The 24,381-nt window shown below is 36.4% G+C and overlaps 2 pseudogenes; one reads left to right on the forward strand and one right to left on the reverse strand.

Annotated features, from left to right (window-relative positions):
* Positions 1 to 7,811: 7,811 nt before the first annotated feature.
* Positions 7,812 to 8,596, reverse strand: LOC109491058 (annotated as a pseudogene).
* A 741-nt stretch (positions 8,597 to 9,337) lies between these two features.
* LOC105234572 overlaps positions 9,338 to 24,381 on the forward strand; it is a 91,076-nt pseudogene continuing 76,032 nt past the window's right edge.

Consider the following 24,381-nt stretch of genomic DNA (forward strand, 5'->3'; position numbering starts at 1 on the left):
TTATTTTTATATATCTATTGAGATACTTGTATAATTATTCCTCATAAATATGTTAATGTGGATTTACATTCATATGTTTTTAAATGTTAAACCACTTTTCTGTTTCTTCAAAGGATGTTACTTGGTATTTTTTAAATTAATTAATTTGACATAATTTATTTACTAATTTGTTACTAGGGTTTAATTTAGAAAATAAACAATTGTTGCTCTTTTTTAGAAACAAACTGATTTTGAAGGATAACAAACATACTGAAAATTATACAAATTATTAGTGTACACATCTCATTGGAATTTTACAAAGGGAAAACACTCATGCAAGTACCACCCAGTTCAAGAAACAGAACATTACCCCAACCCCACAAGCTCCTCTTGTTTTCCACTCCATTCACTAGCCCCCTTAAGGGTAACAGCTGTGAATATTTTTTTTTAAAGATTTTATTTATTTATTCTACAGAGATAGAGACAGCCAGCAAGAGAGGGAACACAAGCAGGGGAGTGGGAGAGGAAGAAGCAGGCTCATAGCAGAAGAGCCTGATGTGGGGCTCGATCCCATAACGCAGGGATCACGCCCTGAGCCAAAGGCAGACGCTTAACCGCTGTGCCACCCAGGCGCCCCAGCTGTGAATATTTTTAACACGATGTATGTTTTCCCTTCTTTTATTAACCTAATAAAAATAGAGCCATAGTGTGTGTTTTATTTCATGCCTGGCTTTCATTATTCACTCATATTTCTATGATTAATCCATAGCCATACTTTGGATATTTAATTTGTTCACTCTTATTTGTTGTATGAATATACATTGAGTATATTTTTATGTATGTATGTATTTATTTATTTAATTATAATAAACATTTTAATTGTATGTAGTTTTTAGGGATTATTAACAATATGAATAAGACTGCTGTATTGTCTATTTTTTCAATTTCAGTTAAAATTTATACAGTTACATACACAGATGTTAAGCATATTATTAAAATATTTTTGACAAATGGATATCTCATTTGGCCAATACCCTAACCCTCATATAGAACATTTTCATCACTCCTAAAAACTTCTTGTATTCCCCCTCCCTATGGGCAGCCACTGTTCTGCCATCTGTCAATACAGATCATTATTAACCTCATTTGAATCTCACATAATTGAATTTACAGTAGGTATTATTGTGTCTGATTCCTTTCATTCATTGTGTTTTTGAGGTTCATTCATCTTTTTACCTATGTAGCTTCTGGGTTTTTTGTTTGTTTGTTTGTTTTTTCTATTTCTGAGTAGCTTCCATTGTATGAATACACCTCATTTGGTTATCCATTCTATTCTCGAAGGGCATTTGGGTTGTTCTATTTTTTCTTTTTTTGACAATTATGAAACAAGCCACTACCAAAATTGTGTGTTGTGTGTGTGTGTATGATTTTGTGGAAATGTGCTTTTATTACTTTGACTAAATTTACAAAGGGGAATATCTGGGTTGAGGGACAACTAATGTATGTTATATTTAATTAAAATATAATTAATTGAAAAAACTTTATTGCTGAAAAATGCAAACCATCGTCTGGAGCTTTCAGCGAGTCATAATCTCTTCGCTGATGGAGAGTCTTGAATCAAAGTGATGGCCGTTAACTCATCAGGGTGGTGGTTGCTGAATGTTGGGGTTGCTGTGTCAATTTCTTAAAACAATGAAGTTTGCTGCACATATTGACTCTTCTTTTTACAAATGATTGCTCTGTAACATCTGATGCTGTTCGATTGCATTTTATCCACCATACAACTTCTTTCAAAGACATTAGAGTCAATACTTTCAAACCCTGCCACTACTTTATCAACTAAGTTTATGTAATATTCTAAGTCTTTTGCTGTGATTTAAATAGTTTTCATAGTATCTTTATCAGCAGTAGTTTCCATATCAAGAAACCACTTTCTTTGCTCAGCTATAAGAAGCAACTGCCCATTCATTAAAGTTTTATCATGAGATTGCAACAATTCACTCACATCTTCAGGCTCCACTTTTAACTCTAGGTTCTCTTGTTATTTCTACCACATCTATAATTACTTACTCCACTGAAGTCTTGAATCCCTCAAAGTCATCCATGAAGGCTAGAATCAACTTCTTCCAAAATCCTTTTAATGTTGATGCTTTGACTTTTCCATTGAATCAAAGATGTCCTTAATGATATATAGAATAGTGAATCCTTTCTAGAAGTTTTTCAATTTACTTTGCCCAGATCCAACAGAAATTACTACTACCTATGACAGCTGTAACCTTAGGAAATGTATTTTTTTTAAATAAGACATAAAAGTTGAAATTATTCCTTGATCCATGGGCTGCAAAATGGATGCTGTGTTAGGAGGCATGCCAACATTAATCTCATACATCTCCATCAGACCTCTTGGATGACCAGATGCATCATCAATGAGCAGTAATATCTTCAAGGAATCTTTTCTTCATGAACAGTAGTTCTCAATAGTGGTTTGAAAATATTTAATAAACCATGTTGTAAACAGATGTGCTATCATCCAGGCTTTGTTGTTCCATTTATAGACAATGGGCAGAGTAGATTTAGCATAATTCTTTCTTTTTTTAAGATTTTATTTATTTATTTGTTAGAGAGAGAGAGAGAGCACCAGCAGGGGAAGAGGCAGGCGGAGGGAGAAGCAGGCTCCTTGCAGAGCAAGGGGCCCAATGTGGGACTCAATCCCAGGACCCTGGGATCATGACTTGAGCCAAAGGCAAATGCTTAACCAACTGAGCTGTCCAGGCATCCCAATTTAGCAGAATTCTTAAGGGCCCCAGGATTTTCAGAATGGTCACTGAGCATTGGCTTCAATGTAAAAGTCACCAACTGCATTAATTAGCCCCTAATAAGAGAGTCAATCTGTCCTTTGAAGCTTTGAAGCTAGGCATTGACTTCTCCTCTCTAGCTATGGAAGTCCTAGATGGCCACTTCTTCCAATAGAAGGTTGTTTTGCCTACACTGAAAATATGTTGTTTGGTGAAACCACATGTATTAGTGACCTCAGATGGATCTTCTGGGAGCTTGCTGTAACTTCTACATCAGCACTTGCCACTTCATCTTGCACTTTCATGTTACAAAGATGAATTCTTTCCTTAAACCTCATGAAGCAGTCTTTGACAGCTTCATACTTTTCTTTTGCAGTTTCCTCACCTGTCTCAGACTTCACAGAATTGAAGACAGTAAGGGCTTTAGACTGGATTAGTCTTGAGTTTCAGGGAATGCTGTGGCTGGTTTGATCTTCTATCCAGACCACTTAAACTTTCTCCATATCAGCAATAAGGCTGTTTCACTTTCTTATCATTCATGCGTTTGCTGAAGTAGCACTTTTCTTTTCCTTCGAGAACCCTTACTTTGCATTTACAACTTGGCTAACTGGCTGAGACCAACTTTTTGACTTGTTTTAGCTTTTATCTTGCCTTCCTCGCTAAGCTTAGTCATTTCTAGCTTTTTTTAAAAAAAAGATTTTATTTATTTATTTGACAGAAAGAGACAGCCAGCGAGAGAGGGAACACAAGCAGGGGGGTGGGAGAGGAAGAAGCAGGCTCCTAGCGGAGGAGCCTGATGTGGCGCTCGATCCCAGAACGCTGGGATCACGCCTGCCGAAGGCAGACGCTTAATGACTGCAGGCGCCCCTCATTTCTAGCTTTTGATTTAAAGTGAGAGACATGCAACTCTTCCCTTCACTTGAACAATTAAAGACCATTGTTGGGCTACTAATTGGCCTGATTTTAATATTGTTGTGTCTCAGGGTATAGGGAGGCTTGAAGAGAAGGAGAGAGATGGAAGAACAGCTGGTCAGTAGAACAGTACATTCACACACAACATTTATTAAGTTTACTGGTTTATATGGACGTGGTTTGTGTCACCTCAAACAATTACAGTAGCAAAAGCACAGATTACTGATCCCAGATCACCATAGCAAATGTAATAATACTTGAAAAGTTAGCAATATTGGGATAATTACCGAAATGTGACCCAGAGACATAAAGTGAGCAAATGCTGTTGGTAAAATGACACAGATCATCTTGCTCCACACAGTGTTGAACAAACCTTCAATCTGGACAGAAAACACAGTATCTTCAAAGCTCAATAAAGTGAAGCAGAGTAAAAGGACACACACCTGTAACAGCTTTATTGGGAAATAATTGGCATACAATAAATTGTGCATATTTGAAATGTATCATTTGATAAATTTTGATACACTGATACACTCATGAACAACAATGGCCAAAATATATCACCCCTAAAAGTTTCTTCCTTTACCTTTCCATTCTCTTGCCCTTGCCCCCCCTGCCCTCACACCTCCTCCATAGGTAACCACAGGTCTGCTTTTTTGGCAACTATCTATTAGTTCATATTTCTTAGAGTTTTGTATGAATGGAATCATACAGTGTGCTTTTAAAAAAAATCTGCCTTCTTTGTCTCAGCCTAATTATTTTGAGATTCATCTATGTTATTGTGTGTATTAGTAGATCAGTCCTTTAGATTGCTCAGTAGTATTCTATTGTAAAAGAATATCATAGTTTGTTTAACCAGTATGCTATGAATGGACATTTGGTTTGCTTCTGGTTTTTGGCCACAGAAGATAAAGTTGCTATGATTATTCACACAGAAGTCTTTGCATGAATATATGCTCTAATTTTTCCTGGGTAAATATTTAAGAGTGGAATAGAAGGACCCAACTGAAGATACATATCAAATATTTTAAGAAACATTTAAGTTCTTTTCAAAAATGCTTGTGATATTTGGCATTTTCACAAGCATTTGACGAGAGTTTCAGTTCTTCCAAATCCTTACTAATATGAGGGTTAGCCACTCTAACAGATGTGCTGTGGTATCTCATTTGTGGTTTTAACTTATATCTCCATAATACCAAGGATGTCTAGCATTTTTCATGTGCTTGTTTGCCATCTGAATATCATCTTTTGTGAGATGTATGTTCAAATATTTTATCTTTTTTTGGTATTTTGCCATTTTTTAAAAAACTGGGTTCTTTGTTCCTTTTATTGGCAAACTGTATTTAGAACCCAGATCTAAGTATTTAATATATCTGCTGCTATTGATCTCTTGCTACTTCCCAGGCACCTCAGGGGACAGTTAGGGGATTAGGGATTTAATACTATACATGTATATACCTACACATTTTTACATGGTGAACACATTTACATCTGATTGTTTCTTTATCTGTGTGTGTTGAAAACCATGAGTTCATAAAGGTATCTTTAATTCCAATCCAGATGCTAGGAGTCATTCTAGGTTTTTCTCTCTCCCTCTCTCTCATTCTCTTTTACTTTCTGTATCTTTAACTTCATTGCTCAATATTGAGAAGTCTGGATCCCATTAATCTTAACATATTTACTTATTTGTAGTTTCTTTGTATGGAAACAGTCCCCTCCTCACTGTCACTGTCCTCTCCTCCTCCATTTCACTTGGGTTCTGACCCATACAAGAGATGCCTCTTTCCCAGTGATCTCTATAACCAACCCAGAAATCAACACATATCCCACTGTAGCATGGATTACCAGGGCAGACTGTAAAACCTCACCGCTGAACTCACTCCTTACAGGCTCAAGGTCTGACACCCTGCCTTGGGCCATTACCTCTACTCTCGTCTTTTCCCTCAAGTGAGGATACCAATATCGCTTGGCCCTATCTGATGGTTTTCAGAGGAAACAAGTTCAGGAAGCAAAGGGAAAGGAATCTAGAGAAGAGATGGAAGAGGGAGTGGAAGAGGAAGAAATTCATCTCACATTTAAGATGAAAATTTGTATCAGGCTAATTGACACGAGTTCTGTTTTTGCTTCTTTCTAATAATTGTATAAGGTTCTAGTTTCATTATCATTCAGTTCAAAATATTTTCTAGTTTTCCTTGTGATTTTTTCATTGAACACTCAAATATTTATACATGTTGACTGATAAATATATTTGGATATTTGGATAGTTCAGACATTTCTGTATATGCTATTACTATAAACTGCCAATTTTATTCCATTCTGGTCAAGACCATATTCTGGGGGTGCCTGGGTGGCTCAGTTGTTAAGTGTCTGCCTTCAGCTCAGGGTGTGATCCTGGCATTCTGGGATCAAGCCCCACATCAGGCTCCTCTGCTGGGAGCCTGCTTCTTCCTCTCCCACTCCCCCTGCTTGTGTTCCCTCTCTTGCTGGCTGTCTCTCTTTCTTTCAAATAAATAAATAGAATCTTAAAAAAAAAAGAACATATTCTGTATTGGGGTGCCTGGGTGGGTCAGTGAGGTAAGCATCCAAGTCATGATCTCAGGGTCCTGGGATCAAGCCCGGTGTCAGGCTCCACTTCTCCCTCTCCCTCTGCTCTTCTCTCTTCTCATGAGCGTGCACACTCTCTCTCTCAAATAAATAAATAAAATATTTTAAAAAATAACATATTCTGTATTATTTCTTCAATTCAAAATTTATTAAATATGTTAGAGCCCAGCAATGTTATCTATTTTGGGAAGATTCCAAGTGCCCTTGGATGTAATGTAATTCAGCAGTTGCTGAGTGTAATGTTCTGTAAATATCAATTAGGTAAATTTGGAGGATAGTATTGTACACATCTTCTCTCTTTATTTATTCTTGTGATCTGCCTATCAAGTGTTGGGAGATGTGAAATACTAAAATTTCTATTTATAATTGTGGGTTTGTTTAATTCTTCCATTGCTATATAAGTTTTTGTTGCTGTGTTTTTTTTTTTTTTAACTTCAGGTAGTTTGAAGCTCTGCTATTAAATACAGACATATTTAAGATTGTCATGTTTTATTGTGAAATAGACCCACTTTCATAATGCAGTGTTCCAATTTATCTTTGGCAATACTCCTTGTCTTAGAATATATTTTGTCTGAATTAACTGCTTTAAGCTTAGTGCCTGCATTTTATATCATTTTCCAGTATTTCATTTGCAACCTATTTAAAGACAGAGATATATTTGGTCTATGGTTTTAATCTTACAATATTTATCTTTTAATTAAAGTGGTTATTTTTAAGATTTCATGCAATTACTGATATTAAGTCTGCCATCATTCTATTTTCTCATTTTTCCATCTGTTTTGCTGTTCTTCTTTTAGATGTTATTCCCATGTCTTGTTTTCATTTTCAGGTTTTTTCTTTCTTTTTTTGCATGGTAATCCTGGGTTTCTTCAACGCAATCTTTCCACTCTACACAACAAAGTACAAACACAACAGTATCTAACATGTTGCCAGGTCCAGAAACTCAAGACAGAAAATGTATAGTGCTGACTGCACAATAAAAGCCAAACAATCATGAATAAAAGTGGAGACAGGAGGGTTGAGATGACCCCCCAAACCTGGCTTTCAGCTTGCTCACAGATTTTAGAGAGAGAAAGGGAGATGTGTAGTTGCGGGGGGGTGTGGTTGCAGTGTGCATGGGTACGTGTAAAAACAGAACCACTTATGGCAACTAACATGGGGTGCTTGACCCTAGAGATCAGAGGATGAAGCAAGCAGGGGAACAGGGCTGAGGCTAATAGGAATAGCAGCTGTGAAAAGTGCACCTTTTCCTGAAAGTCCTGCAGCCCTCCACACTGGCCCCAGGTCATCTATGGAAAATATGCTTCTAGCCTAGGGCTGCACTGCCACCTGGAGTCCTGCTGGTCCAGCTGGCTTTGCCACTACACTGAGTCTCAGAAACTGGGAACAAAACTGGAGGGCATCTTTCTAGGCAGAACTTCAAATAACCCCACTTCTGAAGCAGGAGCTCAGCCATGAGTGGATCCTTAGGAAAGGAACAAAACTGAGCTGGATGGGATATAAGTTACAAGGGGCAAAGCCTCAGTGGCCCTGCGTAAAGGGAGAGGTTGAGCTACTCCTGTGGCTATGGTGCTGGTGTGGGGACAAGTTCTCGGGTGCATATGAGATCTGCATGGCAGGGTCACAACCTGATCCTTTTCCATGGGGGAACTGGCCCCACAGGGGAGGTGGTGGCAGCATTCTCCTGGGAAGGCTGAATTGCCTTGGGGGTGGACTAGGCCAGGGAACTAGACACAGTGGTGGCAGTAATCTCCTGGCCATGGACTTGTCTTGTATCCAGGAGCTTCTGTGCCTCCTTGGCTTCATCTGGATTCTCAAACTCCCTGTATTTATAGCTGTTGCATAGATGGGGGTGCATCGTTTTCTACACCAATGCCAATCATTTTCCTATACGTAGAGAATACCCCCGTGATGTGATCCTTCATCACACTCCTGGTGAGTCTCCCAGCGGGCACTTTGGTGTGGTTAGAGGAGAGGTTCCACCTTTTCCTTCCTTTTGGTGATGTAAAATGCTTCTGTGTCACCTTTACATCAAGAGAAATACTGGGAGAACTGGAAGAGTTACTGGATGTGTTGGACTTGCCCAGCACCCAGGGAAGAAGAGCTAAAGCCACTGCTGGAGCCAGAGCTGCAGGCAGAGCTGGAGGAGACCTGGTACAGCTGCCACAGGAAGAGCTGTGCCTCTTTCTTTTATCCTTGCTGCGACCATTCTTGCTAGACTCCTTGGTGCTCTGTTTATCTTTAGAGAAATCCTTGGACTTCACATCAGAGTGGCCTTTCCATTCGGTAGAAGAAGGGGGCTTCATGCTGGACATTTTTCATCATCATCATTATTATTATTACTATTGTTATTACTTTTACCAAGCTCTTCTTTTTCACTCCTCATATATCCCTTATCCCTTTCTTGGGTGCTCAAAGCAGTAATGGTGACCTTACCTTTCTGAATTCTCACTTCTAACTCCAGTCTGATAAATGATCCAAAATTGATTACTATTCATGCCAAAGGGCAGCAACTCCCCAGTCCAGGTGCTGGGCTGGAAGTGTTTCTAGGGCAGGGATGGCATTGCAGACGTGGGTCTCCAGCCTGGAGAGGCCCCAGGGCAGAGGCTAAGCTCCTGGCTGCCACAAGTCTCAGCACCTGGTGGGGCTGCAGCAGAGCAGAAAAGCCAAGGCGCCACGCCTCTTGACAAGGCTGTTACCAATTCATCCCTGTTTTCTTTTTGCTCCTTCCATCCTTTGGTTACTTGAATAGTTTTAGTATTCCTTTCTATTTAATATTTCATTTTATTTTTCATACTTGTTTGTATAGGTATTATTTTAAAGTGCTCGTTCAAATGTTTACAAGAAACAGTCTTAATTATAAGGGGCAACCTTAATTCCAGTCTATTTTAAATGAATACTGTATACCTGTATTAGTTATTTACTTTGGCATAACATATTTCTCCAAAACTTAGCATTTTAAAATAATATATTTTTATTATTTTACAGTTTTTGTGGGTAAGGGAACTGGGCATATCTTGGATCGTTCCATTGCTTCACAGTCTCCCATGAAGCTTTATGAAGATGTCATTGGGTGCCAGAGTCATCTCTGTGAGGTAGGGAAGCTGAAGGGGGTCCATTTTTAGAAAGGCTCCCTGCCTGTCCTTTTTCCACTAGGTCCCGTTTACTCATATTCTATATTTTGCCTCCGAATAAGCCAAAGAAGCTATATTCTCTTCAAGGGGGAAGCAAGAAAGTGAATCATTCTCTGAGTTTTGTCCTAGGACCTAAACACCACATAACATCTAAGAAGAGTCAGCTCCCAGACACATTCCTGGATGTTAGCTTTGAGCAAACCTCTAATGACACTGGCATCACTACCTTCAGTGATTTATGGAATAACACCTACTATTCACCTGTCACCTGCCTTTTATTGAATTCTACCCTAGATTCCTAAAGGAATGTGCACTCTAGACTCCTTTCCAATATAAACCTGTAAACCCAAGCAATGACGAGAGTCATTTTCCTTTCCGTTCTGAGTTTTCCAGACACTCCTGCTATTCTCTACCTGTCACTTATGTTATTTAATAACCTCTGCTTTCACATTCTTCATCCTGTTTGATTTCTATCCTGTGTGAAGCCAAAGACCCTCTTAGCTGGTCCTGCAGGAACCCCCTCTGTGTCCTGGGATCCTTCCTGCTTGTATCATCAAGGCCAAATGGGGGAAGGATCCACTTGCAAACTTGCTCATATGGTTGTGGGTTGGTTTCAGATCTTTGCAGCGTCTTGAGCCTCCTTCCTCATTCATCACTGGCCAAAGATCTCATTCTAATTCCTTTAGCTTTTGCCATGTAAACGTCTCAAATGTGACAGTTTGTTCTTTCAAGGGGGCAAGTCAAGAAGACACAGTAGAGAAAGAGATGGAAAAACAGAGAAACAGAGAAAGAGAGATAGAGAAGGAGAGAGAGAGATGAAGTTACTATCATTTATGACATAATCTTGGAAATGATTAGATTTTGCAATATCTTATTCATTAGAAATGGGTCACTAGGTCCAGTTCACATTCAGGGAGTGAGATTATGCAAGTGAATGAGTACTAGGAGATGGGGATCATTGGGAGCCATTTTATAATTCTACCAACAACTGCTTCTGTCTTTAAATATAAGAATGTGACAACAGCACAATTTCCTTTATTATTTTTCCAAACCTTGCTCTATTTTAGTCATGTGTTTTAATTATAGTTACACAAATTTCTCAGTGTGGTACAAAAATCGAGTATTCAGTATATATATATACATATATATATATAAAATATATACACACATTTTGTTGTATTTTGTCTGATAGGAAATAAATAATTGGTAGATTATTTTGACCACAAAGGTTTTGTTATTTTCTTTGTTAGGTCTGGACAATTTCAGCTTTTCCTTTATTCCTAGAGCATAATACCTCCTGTAGGTTATGCCTTTTTACGTTTCTTTTTTTTAAGATTTATTTGTTTGTTTGTTTGTTTATTTATTTTTAGGGACAGAACAAGACAGAGAAAGTATGTGAATGAGAGGATGGGCAGAGGGACTGGAGAGGGAGAGAGAATCTCTAGCAGACTCACCACTAAGTGCAGAGCCTGATGGGAAAGTCTGATCTCATGACTCTGAAATCATGACCTGCGTTGAAATCAAGAGTTGAATTCTTAACCTACTGAACCACTAAGGCGTCCTTGCTTTATCTTTCTTGATGTTCAACTGATGCTGGAAATGCATTTGAATGTGTATCTACCTTGGCTTGGCTTAAATCCCATCTACGAGCAAGCAGATGTTGGTGATCTCCATTTTGCTCTCAAATCCTTAGAAGCTACAGTTTTCCTATGTTAATAGAATCTTGTACAGTAAAATTTTCACTGAGTCCTTGACCAAGGAACTGTGAGGAACCATACACTCAGACCTCCAGGACTGTTCCTATGTGCATCTCCCTCCTACTTAGTGCTCTGACCCTCAAATTTCTTTTATGCCTATAGCTCCAAACTGATGTCTGCCCATTAATCTCACCAAGATTTCATGTTCTTATTCTTTTTTTAAATTTTTATTTATCTGGGAGAGAAAGAGAGACCATGAGCAGGAGGGGGAAAGGGAAAGACAATCTCAAGTAGACTCCAGGCTGAGCACAGAGCCTGATTCAGGGCTGGATCTCAGGATCCTGAGATCAAGACCTGAGCCAAAACCAAGAGTCCAATGCTTAACCAATCCTGTCACCCAGGCTTCCATATCTCTCTTAGGCTCAATTTCTCTTAAACATTGTCCAGAAATTGCCCCCAGGTGGACAGCTTGAATTAATATGTTGCCAACCTGAGTATTTTCTTCACTCAAGGATTAGTCCTGCACTGCTTATCATCTAATGTATGAAAATGGGTGTTCCAATTTTTTATTTGTTTGTTTATGGTACACTATAGCAAATCTGGTAATATTTCATCATGACAGAAGCTCAAGACATACAAATGGCTAACAAACACATGAAAATATGTTCAAAATCATTAGCCATCAGGGAAATTCAAATCAAAACCACACTGAGATACCACCTTGTAGCATTTAGAATGGCAAAAATTGACAAGATAAGAAACAACAAATGCTGGAGAGGATGTGGAGAAAGGGGATCCCTCCTACATTGTTGGTGGGAATGCAAGTTGGTACAGCCACTTTGGAAAACAGTGTGGAGGTCCCTTAAAAAGTTAAAAAGTGAGCTACACTAAGACCCAGCCATTGCACTACTGGGTATTTACCCCAAAGATACAGACATAGTGAAGAGAAGGGCCATATGCACCCCAATGTTCATAGCAGCATTGTCCACAATAGCTAAATCATGGAAGGAACCGAGATGCCCTTCAACAGATGACTGGATTAAGAAGCTGTGGTCCATATATACAATGGAATATTACTCAGCTATCAGAAAGAATGATTACCCAACATTTGCAGCAACATGAACGGGAATGGAGGAGATTATGCTCATTTATGGAACATGAGAAGTAGGAAGATAGGTAGGAGAAGAAAGGGAAGAAGAAAGAGGGAGTAAACAGAAAGGGGAATGAAGCATGAGAGACTATGGACTCTGGGAAACAAACTGAGGGCTTCAGAGGGGAGGGGGTTGGGAGGAATGGGATAGGCTGGTGATGGGTATTAAGGAGGGCACGTATTGCATGGTGCACTGGGTGTTATACACAAGTAATGAATCATGGAACTTTACATCAAAAACTAGCGATGTACTGTATGGTGACTAGCATAATATAATAAAAATATTACTATTAAAAAATTTAAAAATAGGGGTGCCTGGGCAGCACAGTCATTAAGCATCTGCCTTCGGCTCAGGGCATGATACTGGTGCTCTGGGATTGAGTCCTATATCAGGGTCCTCCACTAGGAGCCTGCTTCTTCCTCTCCCACTCCCCCTGCTTGTGTTCCCTCTCTCTTGCTGGCTGTCTCTCTCTCTGTCACATAAATAAATAAAATATTTTTAAAAAATTAAAAAATAAAGTGTTATGGCAAAAAAAGAAGCTCAAGTGAATTTTCTCTAGTTTCAACATCAAAGTCATATTAATTTCATAAGGTAAAGTAGATAGCTTCCCCTTATCTTATTTTCTACAAGTTTCTTTTCTTTTTTCTTTTTTCTTTTCTTTCTTTCTTCTTTCTTTCTTTCTCTTTCTTTCTTTCTTTCTTTCTTCTTTCTTTCTTGCTTTCTTGTTTTCTTGCTTTCTTGCTTTCTTTCTTTTCTTTCTTTCTTTCTTTTTTTCTTTCTTTCTTTCTTTCTTTCTTTCTTTTTAGTATGGGGATTAGGGTGCTTGGGTAGCTCAGTCAGTTGAATGCCTGACTCTTGGTTTTGGCTCAGGTCATGATCTCAGGGTTGTTAGATCATATCCTTCATTGGGCTCCTCAATCAGTGGGAAGTCTGTTGGAGATTCTCTCTCTCTCCCTCTGCCACTCCCCACCAAGTACAATCTTTCTCTCAATCTCTATCTCTAAAATCAATCAATAAATAAATATTTTTTAAAAATAAATAAATACAAGGGTTATACATTCTTTACTTTTATAAACTACATCTATAACAATTTTAATCTGGTAATTTTCATTGCCAAAATTTTTATTATAGTCAATTTCTCTACAGTTAGTATCATTTAAATTTTAATATATTGTAAAGTCTTTACGGTATTGGTAATTATTGTTTTTCTAAGAATGTATGTCTAAGTTTTGAAAATTACAAACACACATTGTTTAAAGGATTTTCTTCTATGGGATTTGGATGCAAAAAGAAAATAATGTTAAGCAATTGTTAGAACATGTTCGTAAATTTAATTTTTGTTAAAAACAAATGCATGTGAAAATATACAGGGCTGGCACTCTTAATTCATACAGATATTTCCTATTCAAACGTGACCTCAGACAATGGAAGACCTCTTTGTAATGTTACCTTTAAAAATCACTTAACTGCTGGGGCACTTGGATGGTGCAGTTCTTTGAGCATTGACTGTTGGTTTGGCTCTAGTTGGTGATCTCAGGATCATGGGATGGAGCCCCATGAAGGGCTCTGTGCTTAGCATAGATTCTACTTGGGACTCTCTCTCCCTCTCCCACTGCTCTTCCCCACCACACTCTCTCTCTCTCTTAAATAAATAAATACATCTTAAAAAAAAAAAACACTGAACCCCCACACATTTTCCTGTTACATTTTCTTTGGGGTGTATTTTCTCACTGTACATATATGTAAAATCTCTCCCAACAACCCACAACCATTCCATCTCAGGTTGAATGTTTGTTATACTGAAAACATCTTATAATACAGAAACATTAAATTATTTTAAAAAATAGAGTGAAAATATAATGTCAGTGGCCAGTGGATATTTAAAATAAGGTGTAATTACTTATCATGTTTTCAGTAACAATTACTGTCAAAGTAAATGCTTCAGCTTCAGTTGATACCTGATTGATCTATTCTTTGTGGCAAATTGATTGTGGGAAATGTAAGATTTCACTTTTTCCTGAATGCAAGTTTGCCTTGATTTGTATTTTGAATGTCTTTTTGTTCTCTGCTTTTTAGTTCTCATTTCAAGCATTATTTAAAGATATTACTTTTTTTTTCCAGTGTTTTAGATGTAGTGCAAATGGACTTCAGTCCCTCTAGTTCATCGTTTCTGCAAGCCTGTTTTTTGATGAGCTAACAGATGTATTTTATCAGACTTTGGAAATTTATACTCGGCAAGAAGAATGTCTAGTAGCTTTCAGAAACAAGCCAGTCTTTCATGTTCAGGCAGATCACAGTGTTTTTTTCCAACTTTGGGCTGAGTGTCACAGCTTTGCTTTATGTTAACACAATCCAACATCAACTCTAAATACCAGAACACTTTCTTAATATTATCTAAATCAGATATGGATAAGACTTCAGGTACAATTTATTTTTGCATCAACATTTTGCTTCATCTGTAAACCTTTAAAACTAGACAATAGGTTATCTGCTTCCAAGACACAATTCTGAGGCACATTAGATAACATTCTTATTCTAAAAGGGAGAAATTGGAAAACAGGTGTCATGGGTCCCAAGAAAGTCTCAAACCTAACAGGGCAAATTTCATTACATTTTAAGGCTTGCAGATAATCCTCTTTGGCCCCCCACTATGTCCTTCAAGCTTACTAATAATCCCAGGAGAGCTAAAGAAATGTCAGTAAAGTTGCACAGTACAAGATCACTGGACAAAATCAGTAGGATTTCTAAATATTAGTAATGGACAATCTAAAAATCTAATTAAGAAAACAATTTTATTTATAGCAACATCAAGATAATAAAATATTTGGAAATTAATTTATCCAAAGAGGTACAAGAGTTGTACAGTAAAAATTACACAAGACATTACTGAAAGAAGTTAGACTCAAATAAATGGAGTATACCAACATGTTCATGGATTGGGAGAAGTGATCTTATGGAATGACAATACTCCTCAAACTTATCTCCACATTCAATATATCTATTAAAATCTCAACAGCATTATCCGAGGGAGGGCGCAATGAAAACAGCTGCTCCTAAATTTCATATGGATTTTAAAAGGACAAGAATAACCCAAACAATCTTGGAGAAGATTGACAAAGTTGGAAAACCCACACTTCCTGATTGCCAAACTTAGTACAAAGCTACAGTAATTAAAGCAGTGTTGTACTGTCATAAGGCTATAAATATAGATCAAGGGAATATATCTGAAACCCTAAAAATAGAGCCTTCATGAAAAATAATGAATTTGGACGAATACATTACTCCACAAAAACTAATGCAAAATTTAACAAAAAACTAAATATAATATACAAATTATATAAAACCCTTAATGACAAAACACAGGATTAAATCTTCATGACTTTGGGTCTAGTAATTACATGTGACAATGAAAGCATGAGCAATAACAGCAACAAAATACATAGATTGGACTTAATGATTAAGGTTAAACTTTTGCTCATTAAAGGACACTATCAAGAGAAAGAAAAAATTTCTACAAAGTGGGAGGAAATATTTGCAAATCATATATCTGATAAGCATGTGGTATCCAAAATGTATGAGTAACTCTTACAATTCAATAAAAACAAGTCAAACAATCCAATTCAGAAATACCCAAAGTTCTTGAAAAGACATTTTTCCAAAGAAGACATACAAATGCCAGTCAACAATCACATGAATGGATGGTCAATGTCATTAGTCACTATGGAAACACAAATAAAAACTACAGTAAGGTACCATTGCAGACTCACTAGGATGGCTATATTAAAAAAGGGGGGTAGATAACATACTGTTGAGGATATGGAGAAATTAGAACTCTTGCTCATTGCTAATGAGAATATAAAATGGTATAGCCTGTGGCAACAGTTCCTCAATAATTTAAGAAAATAATTATTAATAAATGGAAGTTAACTCTTATGTATATACTGGAAAGAATTGAAAACAGGTGCTCAAACAAAAACTTTTATGTATATGAATGTTCATAGAAACACTACTCACAAAGCCAAAATTCACAAAACCCAAAACAACACTAATACCCATCAACTGCTATGTTTATAAACAAAATGTGATTTATCCATATCATGCAATATTATTCTGTCACAGAAATGAAATACTGATACATGCTAAAATATGGATTATCCTTGAAAATGTTATGCTAAGTAAAAGAAGCAAGACACAAAAAGGCCACAAATTGTATGATTCCATTATATGAAATCTATGGAACAGGAAAATTGATGGATCTAGAAAGACTAGTGTTTTCCACTGGCTGGGAGTGGTGAGAACATGAGTTCCTTCTGGAAACAATGTTCTGGAACTGGATACTACTAGTATTTGCACAGTATTTCTGAAATACTTAATGCTATTGAATTGTACTTATTAATTGTTAAAATGGTTAAATGTGTATATTACCACAAAGAAAAAAATGTATGCAAAAAACTAACACTAGTAAATCCTCAGCATATCTGAATTTACCAGTACACATCTAAATCTCTTAGTTAAATCACAAGTATGATTAGAAAATAATAATCAAATTACAAGTAACATAAAGTATTTAATATGGACTTAAAGCAATATTTAAAGGAAAATATACATCTCCCAATGCCTATATTAGAAAATAAGAAAAATTAAAAACAACAAACAATATGGGGCATGTGAGTGGCTCACTAGGTTAAGGGCCTGCCTTTGGCTCAGATAATCATTTCAGAGTCCTAGGATCTAGACCTGCATTGGGCTTCCTGCTCAGTGGGGAGTCTGCTACTCAGCCCCTTTGTCATTCCCCATCCCTCTCCTCCCCATTCATGCTCTCTCTCTCAAATAAAAAAAAAAAAAACTTCAAAAACAAATAAACAAATAAAAAAAAACAACAACCTAAATCTCTATATCAAGAGACAAGAAAAGGACAAGTTAAATCCAAAGGAAAAAAAAATAAAGGTAATACAAGAAATCAATAAAATACATAATAGATAAACAATAAAGAAAATGGATAAAGTCAACATTGGTCCTTTGACAAAAAATTGAAACATGAATCCTTAGCAAGACTTATCATGGAAAAAAATAAAGGAACACCAAATTACCAATAGTAGAAAGAAAGAAAGTACATCACTACACCAATGTGCTAATGTATTTGAAGTTTATTTTTATGAAATGGAAAAATTCCCAATCACAAATAAAGAAAAACGCACAAAAAGAAATATAAAAATTTACAACATTTTAAAATTTTTAAATAATTTGATGCCAGAGTTCAAATATTCCTCATTCCAAAATAGATAAGTACAGTGGTAAATTTTCTTCAAAATTTTAGTAGAAAATAATTTCAGTCTATCAAAAACTCTTGTATAGACATACTGTTTAAATTCATTTTACGAGACTAACACATTCTTGATACCAAAACCTTACAAAGACCTTATAAGAAAGGAAAAAAAAAACATATTGCCAATGAAAATAAGTGCAAAAATAATTACAAATGTGAGCTATTTTGATATATTAAAAAGAGATAATATTACCTAAAGGAAGCTTTTATCAAGAATGCAAGGTGGTTTAACATTTAAATATTAATCAGTTGAATGCAAAATGTGGAGGAGAAAAGAAATAAATCTTATGAATAGTTCTTTATTAAAATATTTTAGTTATTTGTTTATTTTAGAGGGAGAGAGAGAGCGTAAGGGGAGGAGCAGAGGGAAAAAGAGAGGGGCAAGCAGACTCCTCACTGAGTAGAGTCTGATGCAGGCTCAATCTCACTAACCTGAGATCATGACCTGAGCTGAAATCGGGAGTCAGACACTTAACCTACTGAGCCACCCAGGTGCCCCATGAATATTTCAATAGATGCATAAAATTCATTACCACATTTATAATAATATTTTATCAACTTAGGAGTAGATGAGGGCTTCTGAAGTTTAATAAAATATAAAGAAAATAATGAAAAGCAAAAATCACGGGTATAATGAAGTATTGAATATCATTTAGATAGAGGCAAGATGAGACTATTTCTGTAAATACTTGTATTTGACACTTTGTGAGACATTTTGGTCAGTGCAATATAATGAGAAAAAGCAAAAGAAAAATTACAAAGTGTAGAATGATAAAAAAGGAAATTGTCATTATTGTAGATGATATAATTATGTACATAGAAACAGCTGGCCCTCTGAAAAAATTCAAATAAGTTATTAGATGTAATAAATGAGTTTAGCAAAGAGTTAATATACAAATGAGTTCATTATAAAACTCGACTACATCTCTGTATATCAGCAATGAAATTAAAAGTGAAATTTAAAAATATCTCACACAAATGTCATCAAGAAAATAAAAAAGGTTTTAAGAATTTCACGTAGAAACTATAAAATATTGCTGAAACTAATTTTCTTTTCTAATTTTCTTTTTTTAATTTTTATTTATCTTTATTTTTTATTATTATGTTCAATTAGCCAGCATATTAGTTTTTGATGTAGTGTTCAATGATTCATTAGCTGCGTATAACACCCAGTGCTCAACACCACACATGTCCTCCTTAACTAATTTTCAAATAACTTAATAGAAAAGAATGTCATGTTTCTAGACTGTAATTCTAAACATTGTTAAGATAGCAAATTCCCCCAAATTTATCTGTAGCTCCATCAGAATTCTTTATAGAAATCCCAGATTTTTTTCAACAATTGACAAATGATTCTACAGTTCATATGGAAATGCATATACTAAATATTAGCCAATGCAGTTTCATAGGAAAATAGAATTGGAAGTCTTAGGCTACTAGATTTTAAGACTTATTATGAAATTACACTAATAAAATTATCCTATTGGTAAAAAAAAATAGGCAAATAGAGCAATAGAAGAAAATATAAATTAGAAATCAAGAAATTGATCTTGTATATGTATAATCATTTGCTGTATGATTAAGTCACCATTTCAATGTCAAGGGAAAAGAATATTTTTCCAAACACTTGTCACAGGTCAACTGGCTATTAAAAAAAAAAAAAAAAAGGAAAAGAAAAAAAAAAGAAGAATCTTAATTCTAGCCTCATTCTCCACACAAAATCATTCCCAGATTGATAATACAAGTAAATATGACTGGTTAAAAAATAAAATTTCAATAAATTAAGACAACAACAACAACAACAACAAATCATGTACATGACAATGGGGTTAGTGAAATAATTTCTTCACCTGGACACAGATAACACTAATCATCAAATATAAGATTTATAAACAGCACCGTATTAAATTTAAACTTTTGTTCATCAAAGACACCATGAAGAAACTGAAAAGATAAACCATAAAACATATGCATATTGATAATATATGTATCAAAAAAGGGCACTTTTTTAGCCATAATCAAACCTAATATTTTTATTTTCTATGAGTGAATATACAAATGTATTTTCACCTTTTTGTAATAATTACTTATTCAAGTGGATTACAATTATTATTTTTGCTTAGCTAAACGTTTTGGTGTATCTTCTAGAATACTTATGTGATTTACACTCATAATAATAATAATTATAATTATTACTATTATTATTGAAGTATAGTTGACATACAATGTTATATTAGTTTCAAGTGTGTTAACGTGATTTAACAAATCTATATATTACTCAGTGCTCATCATAAGTGTAGTCACCATTTGTCACCATAGAATGTTATTACGATATTATTGACTATATTCCCTATGCACTATTTTCCATCTCTGTGACTTAACTTACTTTATAACTGGAAGTTTGTACATCTTAATACCCACTACCATTTTCCTCATCCCCACAGCCACTTCCCCGCTGGTAACCATCAGTTTATTCGCTGTATTTATGAGTCCATTTCTGTTTTGTTTGTTTCTTTGCTTGTTTGTTCATTCATTTTTGTTTTCAGATTCCACATATAAGTGAAATGCTATAATATTTATCCTTCTCTGACTTAGTTTACTTAGCATAACACCTTCCAGGTCCATCCATGCTGGTGCAAACGTCAAGATTTCATTCTTCTTGGGATGCCTGGGGGCTCAGTCGGTTAAGCATCTGCCTTTGCCTCAGGTCATGATCCTAGGGTCCTGGAATCAAGTCCTGCTTTCTTCTCCCACTATCTCTGCTGCTTCCCCCACTTGTGCTTGCTCTCTCTCTGTAAAAAAACATAAATAAATAAAAAATAAAAATTTCTGTCTATATCATATTGTATATATCATATATTTATGTACCATATTAATCTATAAGTGAACACAGGTTGTTTCCATATCTCGGCTGCTGTAAATAATGCTATAATTAAGATAGGGTGCATAAAACTTTTTGAATTGCTGTTTTCAGTTTCTTTGTGTAAATGCCCTGAAGCTGAATTGCTAGATCATATGGTATTTCTTTTTTTTTTTAAAGGTTTTGTTTATTTATTTGAGAGAGAGAGGGACAGCCAGCGAGAGAGGGAACACAAGCAAGGGGAGTGGGAGAGGAAGAAGCAGGCTCCCAGCAGAGAACCCTGATGTGGGGCTCAATCCCAGAATGCTGGGATCATGTCCTGAGCCAAAGGCAGACACCTGACGACTGCACCACCCAGGCGCCCTTACATCATATGTTATTTCTATTTCACTTTTTTGAGAAACCTCCATATTGTTTTCCATACTGGCTGCATCAGTTTACATTCCCAACAGTAAACACAGATTCCCTTTTCTCCACATCCTTGCCAACACTGGTTATTTCTTGCCATTTTCGTACTAGCCATTCTAACAAGTCAGAAGTGATATCTCATTGTGGTTTTGGTTTGCATTTGAAAAAAGGACAGTTTTTAATATTTGATGTAAAAATTATTACAAATCTATAAAAATATAAACCAGAAATATTTATTTTTTTATAGATTTTATTTTGTTATACTAGTCACCATACAGTACAGCCCCAGTTTTTGATGCAATGTTCCGTGATTCATTATCTGTGTATAGCACCCAGTGCACCATGCAATACGTGCCCTCCTTAATACCCATCACGAGCCTATCCCAATCCCCCTCCTCCCCTCTGAAGCCCTCAGTTTGTTTCCCAGAGTCCACAGTCTCTCATGGTTCATTCCCCATTCTATTTACCCTGCATTCATTCTTCCCTTCCTTGTCCTGCCGATCTTCCTGCTATTTTTTATGTTCCATAAATGAGTGAAACAATATGATAATTGTTTTTCGCTGCTTGACTTATTTCACTTAGCATAATCTCCTCCAGTCCCATCCATGTTGCTGCAAATGTTGGGTAATCATTCTTTCTTATGGCTGAGTAATATTCCATTGTATATAGGGAACACATCTTACTCCAGCCATCTGTTGAAAGGCATCTCGGCTCCTTCCACAATTTAGCTATTGTGGACAATGCTACTATGAACATTGGGGTGCATATGGTCCTTCTCTTTACTACATCTGTATCTTTGGGGTAAATAACCAGTAGTGCAATGGCTGGATCATAGGGTAGCTCAATTTTTAACTTTTTAAGGGACCTCCACACTGTTTCAAGTGGCTGTACCAACTTGCATTCCCAACAACAGTGTAAGAGGGATCCCCTTTCTCCACATTCTCTCCAACATTTGTTGTTTCCTGCCTTGTCAATTTTTGCCATTCTAACTGGTGATAGGTGGTATCTCAAGGTGGTTTTGATTTGAATTTACCTGATGGCTAATGATGTTGAACATTTTTTCATATGTCTGTTAGCCATTTGTATGTCTTCATTGGAAAAGTGTCTGTTCAAAACTTCTGCCCATTTATTGATTTGATTATTTGTTTCACGTGTATTGAGTTTAAGAAGTTCTTTGTAGATCTTGGATACCAGTCTTTTATCTGTAGTGTCATTTGCAAATATGTTCTCCCATTCCGTGGGCTGCCTCTAAGTTGTTTTGACTGCTTCCTTGGCTGTGCAGAAGCTTTTTATCTTGATGAAGTCCCACAAGTTCATTTTTTCTTTTGCTTCTCTTGCCTTTGGAGATGTATCATGAAAAAAAGTTGCTGTGGCCGATGTCAAAGAGGTTGCAGCCTATGTTCTTCTCTAGGATTTTGATGGATTCCTGTCTCACATCGAGGTCTTTCACTGATTTGGAGTTTATCTTTGTGTATGGTGTGAGAGAGTAGTCAAGTTTCATTCTTTTGCCTGTAGCTGTCCAATTTTCCCAGCACCATTTATTGAAGAGACTGTTTTTTTTTTTTTCCCCACTGGATGTTTTTTCCTGCTTTGTCAAAGATTAATTGCCCAAAGAGCCGAGGGTCCATTTCTGGGTTCTCTATTCTGTTCCATTGGCCTATGTGTCTGTTTTTGTGCCAGTCCCATGCTGTCTTGCTGATCACAGCTTTGTAGTACAGCTCGAAATCCGGCATTGTGATGCCCCCAGCTTTGTTTTTCCTTTTTAACAGTTCCTTGGCAATTCGGGGCCTTTTCTGGTTCCACACAAATTTAAGGGCTCTTTGCTCCAGCTCTTTGAAAAATGTCCTCGGTATTTTGATCGGGATGGCATTGAAAGTGTCGATTGCTCTGGAGTAGCATAGACATTATTTAGCTTAAGATGGAATCTAAGCTTGAGTTCTAAGCCACCTCTGAGACTTACTCATCTTTCCCTGGGTAGCTCTCATGTACACATGAAGTATACCTGTTAATATGCTTGTTTGTTTGTTTTTCTTTTGTTAATGTATCTATTATTACAGGGGTTTCAGCCATGAACTCTGAAGGGTAGAGGGAAAGTTATTTTTCCTCCCGTGCAACCTCAAGGTGTTCTTTTAAATATGGGAGGTGTCATTAAAGATGAACTACATCTGCAATTGATTGTCTAGACAGAGTGAAATATTTAATTATTGATCAAACCATCTAGATTGAGGCTAGATGAGTCAGTATATATATATATATATATATATATATATATATATGCATATACATAAACACATATATTCTCCTTCCCATTTTACTTAATTCTTCAGTTTAAAGTTTGTAATTCTGTAACTTACTTTTTGAAAAATACTTTAATTACCTATATCTTCTTTGTCCCTCAGAGTGGAATGTTAGATTCTTAAGGACAATAACTGTGTCACATTTAATTTATTGCATGCATGGCACAAGGCTTACTACAATTTAAGAAATCAATAAATGTCTACTGTTGTACTTTAGTTATAATTCTAGTTACACATGCATTGTCTACCCCTAACTTTATCATAAGTACTTTATATTTTTTTAAGATTTTAGTTATTTATTAGAGAGTGAGTGAGAGAGCATGAGATGGGGGAGGATCAGAGGGAGAAGCAGACTCCTCACTGAGCAGGGAGAGCCCAACAAGGGACTCGACCCTGGAACTCCAGGATCATGACCTGAGCCAAAGGCAGTCTTTTAACCAACTGACCCACCCAGGCACCCATATTGTAAGCACTTTAAAAGCCAGGATAATATGTTAAGCTTTTTAGCAGCCAATATAAGATCTTATTATTTTAAGAGACAAATAAATTGTCCTGAATGACATAGTTCTATACATTTCATGATACAACTCACTATTGTGGGTAATGAAACTGATGTGATGTCATTTGACTATAACTGCAGGGAGCTGGAATTTAAAGAATATTTAACCTTAAGGCATGATTTCATTAAGGACACTGTTGAACCACACACTCCATTAGGAGTTATAAGTCAGGAATGTGGGTGTGTTCCCTGCCCTTCTCATCAGTAGATAAAAGCAGCAGCGATTCAGTCGTACCAGGTATGTGATCCCATCTGATGGTCAAGTGGTTGGAATGGGGTCTTGGTGCAATATTCCCTCAAAAGGCTATTTCTACGCTGACCAGGCCCTGTAGCATACTGTGCGTGTGCAAACCATCTGCTCTTTAGAATTAAGACCTCTCAATCAGCCAGGGGAGGTAAGCCAACTGGCTTCCCACCCTGGAGATTGTGATTGCTCCAGCTGGCTAAGCAACAAGTGTTCAGGGAGAGGATGACCAGGTTTCTTTGAGAAATCAGACAGTGATAGCTCTCAATTGGCTCGGTAACTGATGGGGAACTTGCTACCAATCTTTGGACTGTGACTCTGTGACAGTCCCATGGTCCTGGAAAAAAAAATTAAAAAATAAAGTTAGGAATACAACCATAAATAGAATTATCCCTGTCTTCAAAGAGCTATATAT

The sequence above is a fragment of the Ailuropoda melanoleuca genome, chromosome 2 (assembly GCF_002007445.2).
Source record: "Ailuropoda melanoleuca isolate Jingjing chromosome 2, ASM200744v2, whole genome shotgun sequence".
NCBI lineage: Eukaryota > Metazoa > Chordata > Mammalia > Carnivora > Ursidae > Ailuropoda > Ailuropoda melanoleuca.